General features: G+C 38.8%; 1 protein-coding gene across 7 annotated transcripts in view; it reads right to left on the bottom strand.

The window, feature by feature from the left end:
- LOC131690805 (proton-associated sugar transporter A-like) overlaps nt 1-14,312 on the bottom strand; it is a 59,838-nt gene that overhangs the window by 27,976 nt on the left and 17,550 nt on the right. The gene's annotated exons all lie outside the window — the stretch shown is intronic.

Genomic DNA, 14,312 nt, shown 5'->3' with positions numbered 1-14,312 from the left:
GCTCGTGCTAGGTATCCGTCGTGTTCGAGCTGTAGGATTCGGAAAGCTAGCACAACGGGTGAGCACGATGAGCTAGCTCGGTAAGCTGAAACGATTTTGCTCAATGAACTAGCACGGTAAGTCTGCCCGATAAGCTAGAACGGTGCAGTAGAGTAAGCCATTAAACGAAAGAATAGGACAAGGCGAAAAATATACGTTGGTAAATGTGCGAGTTTCTGCAAAAAACGATGCAAGCATTGTTACTCACACTAACGCGTTGTATTTTTTCTACTTTGCTATAGCTCGGAGCAGCGGTGCTCGTGCTACCTGCTAGCTCAATGAACTTAGCTCTGATACATTGTTAGCTAGTGCACAGGAATAGTACACGGTGCAGTACCGTTCTTGTGCATGCCTGCACTCCGGTGAACTTGAACGTGGTCTCAAGAATGAGCCTTCACACGCTCGTGTTCTTGCGATCATGAATTAATTACGTCCGGAAGATCTTCCTCTTGGCCCTAGCAGCCTAGGTCCCATGTCCTCAGCTGAACCAATCAGAAAAAATGACGCTACACTGAAAATTAAGTATTAGATTCACGATCCGTACGATTATCCAAGAACACACGCTAATATGAAATGGACACCCGGTTTTAAAATCGAACTTATGCATGCGAAGTGACACGCTAGCACACGCGACATGCAAACGTCTACGCGACAAACAAACGCCTCGAATACAATAACATACAAACACCCGAGCACTTCGCTATGGTACACAAAGCGAACATACAATCGCGATCATCCACGCACAACTACACCCAAAATTTCGCTAACACAAAAACGCCCCCAATGATTTAGTGACCCCTACAGCACTTCCAATTCCACCAACGCGGTCTCAAGTACACACCAATAAACGCTCATTCCCACGCGATCGTAAAGTCCATACTCCCGCACAACTGAACCGTACACTTTATGTCGCAATCAGAATCATGGCCTACAGCAATTGGACTTAAGCAGTAATGAGTGATTCTGATGGGGAGCCCTTCCGTGAACTCAGATCAACAGTTCTAGTAGGACAACTCTCATAAAAGAAAGAAAGAAAACAAAATTTTAAATATCTATAAGAATCGCATTCTGTAATAAAATTATATTTTTGTCTACCAGTTAGTATGAAATTTAGAAACATATTTAAAGTAGTTACAAGAAAAACATTTTCAATAATTACTTCTCCGCGATGCAACCACAACAAATGTTTCCATTCTCTTTAGACTTTCGTTGACAAAAAATAAAAGTTTTCAAAAAATGAGTTTTTTGTAGTTTTAAGTTTTGATATAATTATAAACTTTTTGATAAACTTTTTATTCAGCGTTTGTTTTTTGCGAAGAAGAGATTATTCCCTGCAATTTTTTGCTGCACAAAATACAGATCTCAAGCCAATTTTTATTGTAAACCCTGCAAAAACTCGTAGGCCCTTTTAAAGTATTGCGCTTGAATCAAAATGCTTTGCTTTGCCGTGCAAAGTGCTCAGAACCTATGCCGGTAAAAAGTCTAATGTTTCATCGGTCTTTTGCGATTTTAAAGATTTTGGGTGAATTTTGGAGGAATTGCTGTATTGTAGAATCTGTCGGGAAGTGCTAATTCGAACAATAATCGCTGTAATACTTGTATTCTTACCGAAGTGATCGTTTAGTGACGAAATGTGTGAATATGAAAAACAAAAGAGGAACTCTGGTCAAAGAACGTGACTTCGAGGGATTTCGTATTAGTCCGAGTTTTTGGAATATTTACATACAGGTTTCATAGCTTAGCCTTGGGAAAGTCACCTCTATCAGATGCGATCATATCAGACATTTTACGTGACGAATGAAAATTTTTAAAGTCACGTAAATAAAAAAACGACACGAAACGATATCAGACATCCAATAATGATAATTTTCGATAAATTGCGCCAGAGAAATAAAATCATTTTGCAGAACAATCTACAAGTCGCTGATCGTGACGCATTAGAATCAAAATCAATATCATCGTGTTCATGGATAATGGCAAAATCGAGATTCGACTGCACGATAGGGCACCTCGAACTAGCGATACGGTCTTTAAAAATGTCGCTGTTCAGAAAAGTGTAATCATTACAAAGGACACATGAACAAAACTAATTATTCCTAGGTATTTCAATAGTGGTTACGCGGTAAGATTGCGTCCTTCCTACCTGAACCTGTAGTAAAATATAGTAAACAAGAGAAATACTAAACAGTCTAAATAACTTTAGTGTTATAAATTTTGAGATAAAATGTGTACGGATTTTTCCTAGCCCACAGTTGGTCAGCTTATGCATAGTATATACAAATCATATTCACGAATGTGTTTTGATTCTTTCATCCGCAAAAATTACGATACCGATCCAAACGCATTTTCTAGTTGCTTTGTTATAGTGCTTTGTTATACCAAATAACAGATACTATTATTCAGCAGAGTTGATACTTATACAATTTTACACAAGTTTCTCACTTACTATGTATCGATATTTTGCTTTTAAAAAAATATATAATTTTTTTTTGAATTATGTACATATGACAAAACACTAACGCTAACGGTTTTGTGGGGTACATTTGCAAGCACTGTCAAATGAAACAAATAGATTGTACCTGCCTTCACGGAAGTTTAATAATCAAATTGGTTTATGATAAAGATTTCTTGCAATTCTTGCAATAAACTGTAACGGAAAAATAAAAATTTGGAATCATAAATTTGGTGGTACTTTGGTGTCATTATGGCGGCTCAAATTTAAAAAGCGCGCATTATTTTTTTAAAAGCAGATAGTTCAGGCCAAATTTATTTTCTAGAAACTGTCTTTGTTCCATCAGACCTAAACCTAGCTTCACTTCCGCCAGGTTTCGCTGTTAATGACACTCATATGGTGATGGGATAATAGCACCATTATCAAATCAGTGGTACATATATGATACAAGCACTTTCTGTCAGATTGTTCCCGGGCTGAGCTGTTGCATGATCCGGATTCCTTCATGAAAATACATGAATTTCCACGAACTTAACGAAATGATCGCAAAAATTTGGTGTGTTCTGTTGAAGCCATTAACGGATTTTTAAGTTTGGAGTCGTTCCGAGAGCTCCATTGGAGATGTCGAAGCATCTCTATTGGCGCGCATACCGTATAATCTAAAGCATAAAATAACGTCAGAAAATGATTGATACCCTTCGATACAGGTTTGACCGTTCCAACCAGTAACGTGGGTGACGTCATGTAAACTGTCGAATACGAATTGCCAATTGCCATAGCTTAATTTAATGCATGTAATAAACTATACGAAACTACCTTGCAGGAATGGTTTCTGATAAAAATCAGAAATTTTAGTTAATTACGACGGGCAAGGTTGTTGGAAACTGTGACTATTAAGCTTTCTGTTTCCCCATGAGTTGGCCGTCGATTTAACTTAATTTCCGGTTAAGATATCAATGATTTATCAAGTTTTTCAGCACGTTACAAATTTGACGTTCAATAATAGTAAATATAAATGCGGATTCTACTCGGTAGTGATTTGTTTTTCCAAATGCAGATATAACTCAATGCGTATGGTGCTACTTTAGATTCGAGTGATTCTACTATTCTTAGATGAGTCAAGGGTCCAGCTCGGGTGCCTAGAATTAAAAATCTTCGAGATCTTTGGTTGATTCTCCGTATTAGCAAGTTGGATTCGGATCGGGCTTCTCAAATTTTAAATTTTCGGGTTCGGGTCGGGTTCGGGTTTTCAAATTTTAAAATTCTCGGGTCGGATCGGGTTCGGGTTTTACAAAATTTTCATTCTCGGGTACGGGTCGGGTTCGGGTTTTTAAGTTTTAAAATGTTCGGGCTCGGGTCGGGTTCGGGTTTTTCAAATTTTATAATTTCGGGCTCGGGTCGGGTTCGGGTTTTTAAATTTTCATGCGCTCGGGTTCGGGTCGGATTCGGGTTCGAAAAAATTGAAACCCGACCATCTCTAGTCCGCTTGAGTACGCCCTGATCGTACGTCAACACACGATCCAACATCCCGTCGATCGATCACCCCACGCGGGTGACTATACCTCGTCGATCTCAACCATTAAGAACGATGTTGAATACCGTTGTGAAAGAAGACACGTTGGACCCAACACGAAGAAGCCTGACTCCGCATCCTGTCTCCCCCTCGTCGTCACATCAACAACCACTACTACGGTGGTAGTCCGATCCAGCTATCCCACACTACCCGGTCATCGTGAACTCTCATCGAACGCCGACGACCCGTCACCACCCCCGTTGCGACCGGCGAGTCGCTCACTAAGGTATGTGAGTACCCCTAACATGACCTGTCTGCTCTGTCCGGACGAACAGTCTGTCCCGGTAGTTTCTACCCATCAATGCACCTACCTGCCCGACGGCAGCTAGCCAACGAAAAAAACAAATTGTAGCCTAAAAATTAATATAAAATACTTGCACAAGATAAAATTTATTGAAATTAATCCCACTTTAATATTTTCTTTTATAATAACCGTGAAATGCAGTTAAACTAGTTTTTTTTTTATATAATAAGTTCCGAAAAAAAAACGTGAGGTCATTTTGAAGAAGGTAAGTGCCAATCTGTCGTTCTGTCTCCTAGTTCGCCCTGAGAAGAAGTAGTTAGCCGGGAATTGTGCACCCAAAACAATTTCCCAATGCAAAAAAGGCATTACATCCTTTCGTGCATATTCCGAATTAGAATCATGCCTTCTTCGCATTGTAGGCCCAGCACAGCTACGGCATTATACCAACACAGTTTGATTCATGATGAACTAAATTGATTGAGAATACACGCTACCATATTATCTGCCCGCATGTAAAAGTATTAGTTGATTTTGCTTGCTGAGGCTGCCAAAAAGGTTGTGTATTCTATACATGAATACCTCTGTGGTGTTTGTAAGAACTTCTGTTTTCATACACAGTTACGCTTTTTTATCTGCGAACGGCTCAATTCCAACCACACTAAACTCGTCAACAATAGAGGTTTCTTGTCAAAAAAATTTATTTGCTGAAATGCTTCCTTTTTTATCCCTGAGTCGAAATTTCATATTGCCGCGATGTTTAAGAGCCTCCAACTATTGAAAAAATCAAAAAATCTGCGAACTGCTCATTTCACCCCATATGCTGATGATCTATCTTGCCTCATTTCCCCATATTTTTTTCACCATTTGGATGAATTTCAGGTGGGGAATGAAAATAAGATGCCAGATCTCCAAATTTATCAGCAAATCTGCAGATTTTTCAACTATGCTGCAGATTTTTTGCAGACTTCAGATATTTCGTAATACAAAGCCTATATCATTAAATTTCAACAAGTATTTAACATTTTGTATTATTTAAAAAATCATTGCACTACTTCCCACCCTCAAATATTTTGCAGTAGCTTGCAGACTTTTCAGCTTCATACGCATGCTATTGCATAAATCGATCTGGCAACCGCGATACAATAATTCTCGCATACTTTTTGAAATGGACCTATGTGCAAAAGAGTTGTTTACTTTCTCTTTCGATTATCTCGGCTTTACCATTAATCTTTCCAATAATGTTCCAGTACATACTGGAAGAGTTTAATTTCGACTAGCATATTATGCAAAGAGTTAAGCAGCAAACGCAAATGCGACCGTGTTATTAGCGGAAGAGAAAGTAAACAGAGAGCACATAGGTCCTTTTCAATAAGTTTGCTTGAATTCATTCAATACTGTCAAAAACATCAGTGCTCAAACTGAACAGTCTTGGATTAGCAGCAGCTGTCACTCTATAGCGACATGTGATGAAAAGGTCTTCACATCGCAGTAGGATAGTGGAACCGGACGGTGAAGAATTAGGACTGAACGATTCAGATTCGGAACAGGAGGAAGGAGAACCGGCGATAGAAGGAATTATTCGAAGAGAACATTCGTGTGAGGTGTGCCAGAAAAGTTTTACCAGGATTAAAATGTAATGGAACATGTGGTCGATCAGCACAAACCGGAGGAACTGTTGGCTTGTCGGCACTGTTCAAGTGGTTTCCCGAATAGGGCACTGCTGATGCGTCACCTGAAGCACCAATGAGAGAATCACGACAAGAAAATCTGCCCGTTCTGTAATGAAAGATTCATGTGGCATACTAGCATGAATATGCACGCCCAGCAAAAGCACAAACCCAAGAAGCCTTTGCTGCAGCGATCAGATGACGAATCGGAAGAAAAAAGTCATCTGTCAAATTTGCAACAAGAGTTTTCTCCGTCGGCAGCACCTGGATCGCCGCATGAGCATTCACATTCCGGATGAGAAGAAATTCAAGTGTACAGAGTGCAGTAAGGCGTAAACGGTATAGATTTATGGTAACATTTGATGTAAATTTGCAAGTGATTTTCCTTGTAAAAGTTTCGTAGACAGCTCGATTCCGCACATTAGAGTAAATTGTCAATAATTTTTACCTTCAAAACCAATGAAGATTGTGCTATTGAACAGAATTGGCTCGACTTTGACCTTGAGCGGAATAAGATATTCTATGAATTCTTTCATGTAATGACAAAAACCTTGATATTTTACCCGATTTAGACGATACATCAACTTCCGTCAACGGGACAGAACATCTACGGCCTGCCACAGTTTTGTCAGGTTAAGTTGAACGCGCATTCACACATTACGTACGTCAAAGCTTTCCGAATCGTTGAAGTTGTGTGTGTGTATGCCTCTATTTAACTACATGTAACTATTTTGTCGTATCGTTGACGTGATGTACTGGGGACAAGCCGGACGTATCGTGTAAATCGTAGCTTTGTGGTTTCTGGGCAAAGATGGTCTCATTTCGTTGCGGGAGTTGGTTTCATCGGAAGAACATTTATTTAACCGTAGGGACGGTTAACCCATACTGCAGGCAGGCAGGTGCCAGTCTGGAAAGATTAGGATATGAATTTTAATGCTGCTACTTCTATTATTGCCTCCTCCCTGATAGGAAAATCTTCCATCCCGTGGCAACATCTCCGTCTCAAGGAAGTCTGAACCTTAGTCAATTTACTCTGAAGAACTCTCCCCAATTATGTTCAGCCGGAATTCTGGCTGGTTCCACTTAGTATTGCGACACCAGCGACACAACCGATTCATGTTGGAATCGGTGGTGTCACTGGAGCCGGTATACTAACTAGAACCAGCCAGAGTTCCGGTTCATTTTCGGCTGAAACTCGACCTCGTTCTTTGATTTGCCGCAATAATTGACAACGGTGAACGGCCAGTGTTTGACGTCAGCTTGAATCATGAAATCGTCCATTTCGCAGCCAACCTACCACTTAGTGTAGAACCACAGATAACAGACATTTAGGCTAGAACAAAATTTCTTCAAAAACCTGTGTAAACTTTCAAATTGATAAACGTTGGAAATGCGTGTTTCACTATTGCCATCTGCGAAACTGTTTGCTACACGTGTTTGACAGCTGCAATCTAACTGCATTGTATCGATCACTGCGCCATCTACAAACGTTTGCCAAACGTGTTTCAGACGTCTGAATCATTCGGAATTTCAGTAGCGGGTATTTACACATGATTCAAATCGAGCCTAAACGTCTGTTATCTGTGGTAGAACATTATGTTTCGTAGGTTCATCTAAAAAGGACTGCTGGGTTTTGTCCGTTTGGCTTGGTCGATGGCAATAGAATATTACAAGATGAAGTCATCTGAGTAAAAATGCTCAAAAAATGAGTCGGCGAGCTTGTTTACATAGTATTAGAATCTAAAAGTAATTCGAACCGAGTTCCTTGTGCTGAATGAATTCAGTCCATGGAAACAAGCTCTCCGAAATTGTCAGAAAAGCTAGGTTAAACATTTTAATGCAGACTTTGTTTACAAAAAGCCATTTTGACAGAGCGAAGTTCACTCAGTTATGAATGAATGTAGTACCGCGATTCACCACTTCATTTACAGTGTTCCCGATAAAATTATACAAAATATACTGAACAGTGCTGCCGAAACGCATATTTTGCGACTCACCATTCTTGCTTTGGTGAAAAAAATATTCAACATTCTTGCAATTTGCAATTTTTAAAATTTCATGAAAAATCCAGGAATAGTCCTAAAAGCCTCATTTAAACGGAAATGTTTATAAAAATATGAAAACTATCGATAAAAAATAAGAAAAAGGGGGGTCAGGTCCAGGGATGCAAACGGTACCGATAAACTACATTTTTTTCGATATATTTACATTTGCACAAGCTGTACAGCCCGCTACAGTGACGCATCACTACAGCTCTTGCCAGAACAGTAGTCAAACCGAGTACATTTGCCGTACAGCAGTAGAATACATTTTTGTTTTGCTGCTGTACTCCGACTGCTCGGTGAGAGTGTGGCGTAGTAAAGTTTGTTCTCTCGCTTTGTACATTTTTCTCTGCATAGTCAAAGGGAGAGTCCCGCACACGAAAGCGTTGATGCCGGCCGTGGCGTAAATGAGCCGCATTCATTGTAGTCATTTTTGAATAAAAATATTAAAAAGATTGAAAATATTAAAAAATGTAAAATAAGGAAAGCGAAGCTGTACCGCTCGCGTCTGGTGGCTGTACTGGGGACAGTAGTTTTCTGTCATGTTACTGCTTTACACACAGGCAGCCGTACAGCGCTGGGCGTCCTGCACTAGCGAATGACAGCAGCATCGAGAGAGAAATGAGAATGTAGGCAGAAAAATTACAGCCGTGGAAAAGGTAGGCATTTTGCATCCTTGGTCAGGTCTGACAAGAAAGGTCTATTTACGTTCACGAGAGCGTGTGCTATACCTACGCGTTTTTATTTTCCCATAGCGAATGGTTATTGCAGTAAAATCATCGCTCTCTCATTCTACGCTTCAGAGAAGAGTGGAAGAAAATGATTTGTGCTCAGATTGATTTGTGATGATCGTTGACCAGGGCGATGATGTGCGCTGGATTGGCATGTTCGGGAAATAATACAAACTGAAATGAGCTGCCACTGCTGCTCAAAAATGCAAAACCATGTCATCACTACCTTTTTAGTTTATGACACTTTAAACATAGATATTTTTGCTGCGAAATACTGATATAATATCACCTGAAAGTACTGCTGATATGACGAATGCCAGAAATGATTGGCGGACGCTTCTATCAGACAAATGTCGAATTAACTTGTTAGCCCAATGTTCACATATAGTTAACTTTCTCCTGTGTATAGTGCGCTTAAATAATCATTAATCATTATTTACATATATGAACCTATCTAGTGGCTAGAACTCGCATATCGCTGTTAAATTAAGGGTTGAGAGAACGCCGAAAGCTCAACATAATGGGAACATTCAAGTGTACTGAGGTTCCCTCTACAAAAGTTTAGAGAAAAATCAGGAATATGTAAACAAACAACGTGCATTTTATTCACCTTTTTAGCCCGGGATTTAAAACATTTTCTCTATGAAAAGTTTAATATTTTCTTAATAATATCGTGAATCAATTAGTCTTGAACTATATTTTGCAACCGAATTGTGAGTTCAACATGAAACGAGCGCACAATAACGAAAACTTATTATCACCTTCACTAGAATCGCTTAATATTTATATTTTTCGATAAGATATTAATGAATGATAACCGACTGTAAAGGGTGGCAATTCATGCTGTGTAACATTTTTGAACTATGTATTATCGGTTTCTTATGGCTAAAATTAGGTAGATCGAAGTAAAATATGTAAATTATGCATATTTCGGGAAGTGTTTTTCCGCGATATTTTAACCTCCACACTCTTCTCTCGCTCGAGACATCCATATACACCTATCTCTCCCTGCATGAAAAATAGCCTTTCTCATTCCGACTAACGTGTACGCGTATGACGTAAATGAAATGCGATTCTCATTGGTATGAGTTACCTGATTTTTCTTTGACAGCAAAATGACGCTTTAATTCCCCTATATCAACACATAAGCATCACCCACACCCCACCAATTTGATGATGCTATAAACTGTTCGCTCCAATATTCAGCATGTGATCAGTAGAAAAGCGAAATGGAAAAGCGTGTGTTAGTATTTTCAGAGCGCACATGTATCCGAGTGGAGATGTCCTTTACATGTGTATTAGTGCGGAGTCATTTTTATACTAATACTCCGATATCGTTAAATGCACCAAAGCATTCCCAACTGTGGGTTTGTGTAAGTTTCTGTGGTGTAATCGCCATTTAATGCATTTTTGTCCCGGACCAATATCGCTTTCTATGCATTATACCATTTACAATGCAAAATTATCATTAGAATCATGCTTATTCGCATGCAATTCATACGGTTCGCGTTTTGGGTGTGTGTGTGTATAAGCGTCTGCGTGTATATACGCGAACGCAATCTCACTCACTTTCCTCAGAGATGGCGGAACCAATTTTCACAAACTTAGTCTGAAATGAATAGGTTGCTATTGAATGGATCCGATTTCCGGTTCCGGAATTACAGGGTGATGAGTACAACCACACAGAAAATGTCGATTTTAACAAATTCTACAATAAATGTATAAAGGTGATTTTTTTTTCCAAAATGTGACCACATCTGCTTGGATTTGTAGTACTAGGTCACTAACAGCCATTCAAAGTCTCTTTGGCCACCACCATCGGTTCCGGAAGCCCCGACGGAAGTATCCAAATTCAGAATAACAGTCATATCGGTTTCTTGGAGATGGTTCGACCGAACTTAGTCTCAAACGAAAGCTGCTTTATCTTTATAGCTATTAAATTTCATCCCGATCCGACTTCCCGCTCAGGAGTAATGGGTTATGACGTGCGGTCACAAATCAAATTCCGATTCAAATCGATACTCCGATGAAAGCAAAAAAGGTAAAAAATTCGCTAAAATGTCTCTCAAATAACTTACATTTGCAGTTCTAGGTCACTGACGGAACTTTCGTTAAATACATTGACCACCATAGACGGTTCCGGAAGTGCCCGGGAAAAGCGGCCATTGTTCAATATTAACAAACTCACATCAGTTTCCGGGTCGGAAATGGTTGGGCCGGTTTTTCACCAGCTCAGTGCCAAATGATAGCTATAATATCCCCACACATGTCCGTAAAATTTTGTACAGATCGCTTATATGGTTCCGGAAATCTAGACTAAACTGTCCGGTCACATATTAAATTCCCTTATAAGCCGGAACTCAATTTTTTTTTTCAAAGGGGAGACCTCATGAAATTTCAGAAATCGAATTCGTATTTTTGATGCCAAACATCTTTAAAATGCATGAAACGTCGAGATTTTATGTTATTTCGAAAAAATTTTTTTTATAAAAATCGACTTTTTGGGACTTTGCCGATTTCGCACCTTTTTGCTTTTCTCAATAGAAAGGTATTGCAATTGCTCTGAAAACCGACTTTTTAACGGAGGCCCGGAGGGCCGAGTGACATATACCATTCGATTCAGTTCGTCGAGTTCAGCAAATGTGTGTGTGTATGTATGTGTGTGTGTATGTGTGTGTATGTGACCAAAAATGTCACTCATTTTTCTCAGAGATGGCTGAACCGATTTTGACAAACTTAGTCTCAAATGAGAGATGCTTCCCATAGGCTGCTATTGAATTTCTAATGGATCCGACTTCCGGTTCCGGAATTACAGGGTGATGAGTACGAACACGCAGAAAATGTCGATTTTAATAAATTCTGCAATGAATGTATAAAGGTGAAAATTTTTCCAAAATATGACCACAACTGCTTCGATTTGTAGTATTAGGTCACTAACATCCATTCAAAGTCTATTTGGCCACATTGGCCACCATCATCGGTTCCGGAAGCTCCGGCGGAAGTATCTAAATTCAGAATAACAGTTACATCGGTTTCTCGGAGATGGCTGGACCGATTCAGCTAAACTTGGTCTCAAATGAAAGGTATTGCATCCACGTAAATGGCTATTTAATTTCATCCAGATCCGACTTCCGGTTCTGGAGTTACAGGTTGTGGCGTGCGATCACATAGCAAATTGTGATTCAAACCGATACTCCGATGAAAGCAAAAAAGGTAAAAATTTCGATAAAATGTCTCTCAAACAACTTAAGTTTGCTGTTCTAGGTCACCGACGGCCAACCAAACTTTCGTTGACTACATTGACCACCATAGACGGTTCCGGAAGTGCCCAGGAAAAGCGGCCATCTTTCAAAATTTACGAACTCACATCAGTTTCCCGGAAATGGTTAGGCCGATTTTCACAAACTTAGTCCCAAATGATAGCTATAATATCCCCATAGATGTCTATAAAATTTCGTACGGATCGCTTATATGGGTCCGGAAATATAGACTAAATCGTCCGGTCACATATGAAATTCCCATATAAGCCAGAACTCAAATTTTTTTTTCAAAGGGGGGACCCCATGAAATTTCAGAAATCGAATTCGTATTTTTGATGCCAAACATCTTTAAAATGCATGAAATGTCGAGATTTTATGTTATCTCGAAATTTTTTTTTTGTAAAGATCGACTTTTTGGGACTTTGCCGATTTCGCACCTTTTTTCAGTTCAATATTACCGTGGCTGTTTTTTTTTCAAAATTTTAGAACTCGAACTCTTTTAATGAATATAAACAACGCACACATTCTCGTGATTCATGATTGAGAAAGGCACAATTGCACCGCTAGGTGGATTAAAATAGGTTTTTCAGTTCAATATTACCGTGGCTGTTTTTTTTTTCTTTTACAATATTTTAGAACTCGAATAATGATTTCTTTTCTTGCATATAGTTGTCATGTCATGTATAATAATAAAATGTAATATAGGGTGATGAGCCCATTTGCGCCATGTTTCTATTATCACCCTACCCATTTGAAGCCGTTGGTTAGAGAAGTGTCTGCCATCTTTGTTCAACGCATTGAGTCAAATGGTAGCGCAACAATAGGGGCACTCGATTCGAGTTTTCGTTGCGCTCAAACACGAGAATTTCACTGTTTTCAGTGCATTTGTGTTATTATATTGGTTCTTAACAACGAAGCAAAGCTGTTGATGTCAATTTTTACGTATTCCATTGATTGTAGGGCGAGACATTAACGAATTAGTGAGGCACCTTGCTTAGTATGGCGAAAATAGGCACTTCACCCTATGCATCTGAAAGCTTTTAATAAACATAAACAACGCAAACATTCTCGTGTTCATGATTGAGAAAGGCACAATTGCACCGCTAGGTGGATTAAAATAGGTTTTTCAATTTAATATTATCGTGGCTGTTTCGGAAAATTTTCGTAAACAGCGTTTGGTGTTTAGACCATGTGGGCATAAAGTATCCTTCCTACAGATGGTGCGAATATTACTCTTCTTCTCCGACCAAACTAAGTCTCAAACCGCTGTTTACTGGTTCTGATGGGTAAAGTTTTCGATGGTTTTTTTACAAAATTTTGAACTCGAATAATGATTTCTTGTCTCGTATATAGTTGTCATATCTAGTATAATAAAAATGTAATTTATACATTTCAAAACTTTTAATGAATATGAAAAACGATAAATTTGTTGTGTTCATGATTGAGAAAGGTACAATTGCATCGCTAATTAAAACAGGTTTTTTGTATACATTTCGATAGTTCGCACACAAATCAAGGAGCAGATGTACCTACTATTCAGGTATAATTGTAGTGGCTTAAACACGTAGTTATATTGTTGAGATTTTACTGCTTCAGAATGCGGTATTAACCGGATCGGAGCTTACCGCAATTAATGTACATCTGTTTAAGCCGTTGTTTTCTGCTGAATTATTTAAAATCGAATTAAACGTACACACCGATCCAACTGCTCACTTCGTCATTGGTAAAGGCCGCTAGAAGGCTGCCGATATTTTTTTAGTGTAACTAGTACACATTCGCGAAAAAGGAATAAAAGACTGATAATGACAGATCGCTTCAGACGGTGATTCACACAAACACGCCTATTCTTTTTATTTACCAAAGACGAATAGGAATGTTATAGAAAAGTACCGGTAGATTGAATTGTTTCCTAAATGTTAAGTGAAGATTTTTGTCAATATTGCTAATGATTAGTTATATAAATAAAAATTAAAATTGAGTACCACATTAGAATTCAATTTAAACTTACGCAAGTATTTCGAAACGAATATATCTGAAATTTTGAAAGAAATGCATCGGAGAATTGAGCTGACTTTGATAATCAAAAAGCATCATTTTTCAAATTGCCGGTATATTGTCGGAATGATTTCAAAAACAGCTGAACGAAACCGGTTACCGTAACCCTTTACTTTACCAAGCGATTTCTATGCACAAGGTAAGACCTTCATAAAAGGTTTTTCTTGTCATACATGTTTTAAAATCTTAAACTGGTATAATCCGGAACATAAACGTGTTTCTGTTGGCGTTGATCATCACATCAGTGCA

The sequence above is a fragment of the Topomyia yanbarensis genome, chromosome 3 (genome assembly GCF_030247195.1).
Source record: "Topomyia yanbarensis strain Yona2022 chromosome 3, ASM3024719v1, whole genome shotgun sequence".
Taxonomy (NCBI): domain Eukaryota; kingdom Metazoa; phylum Arthropoda; class Insecta; order Diptera; family Culicidae; genus Topomyia; species Topomyia yanbarensis.
This window is presented reverse-complemented; position numbering and strand designations above follow the sequence as displayed.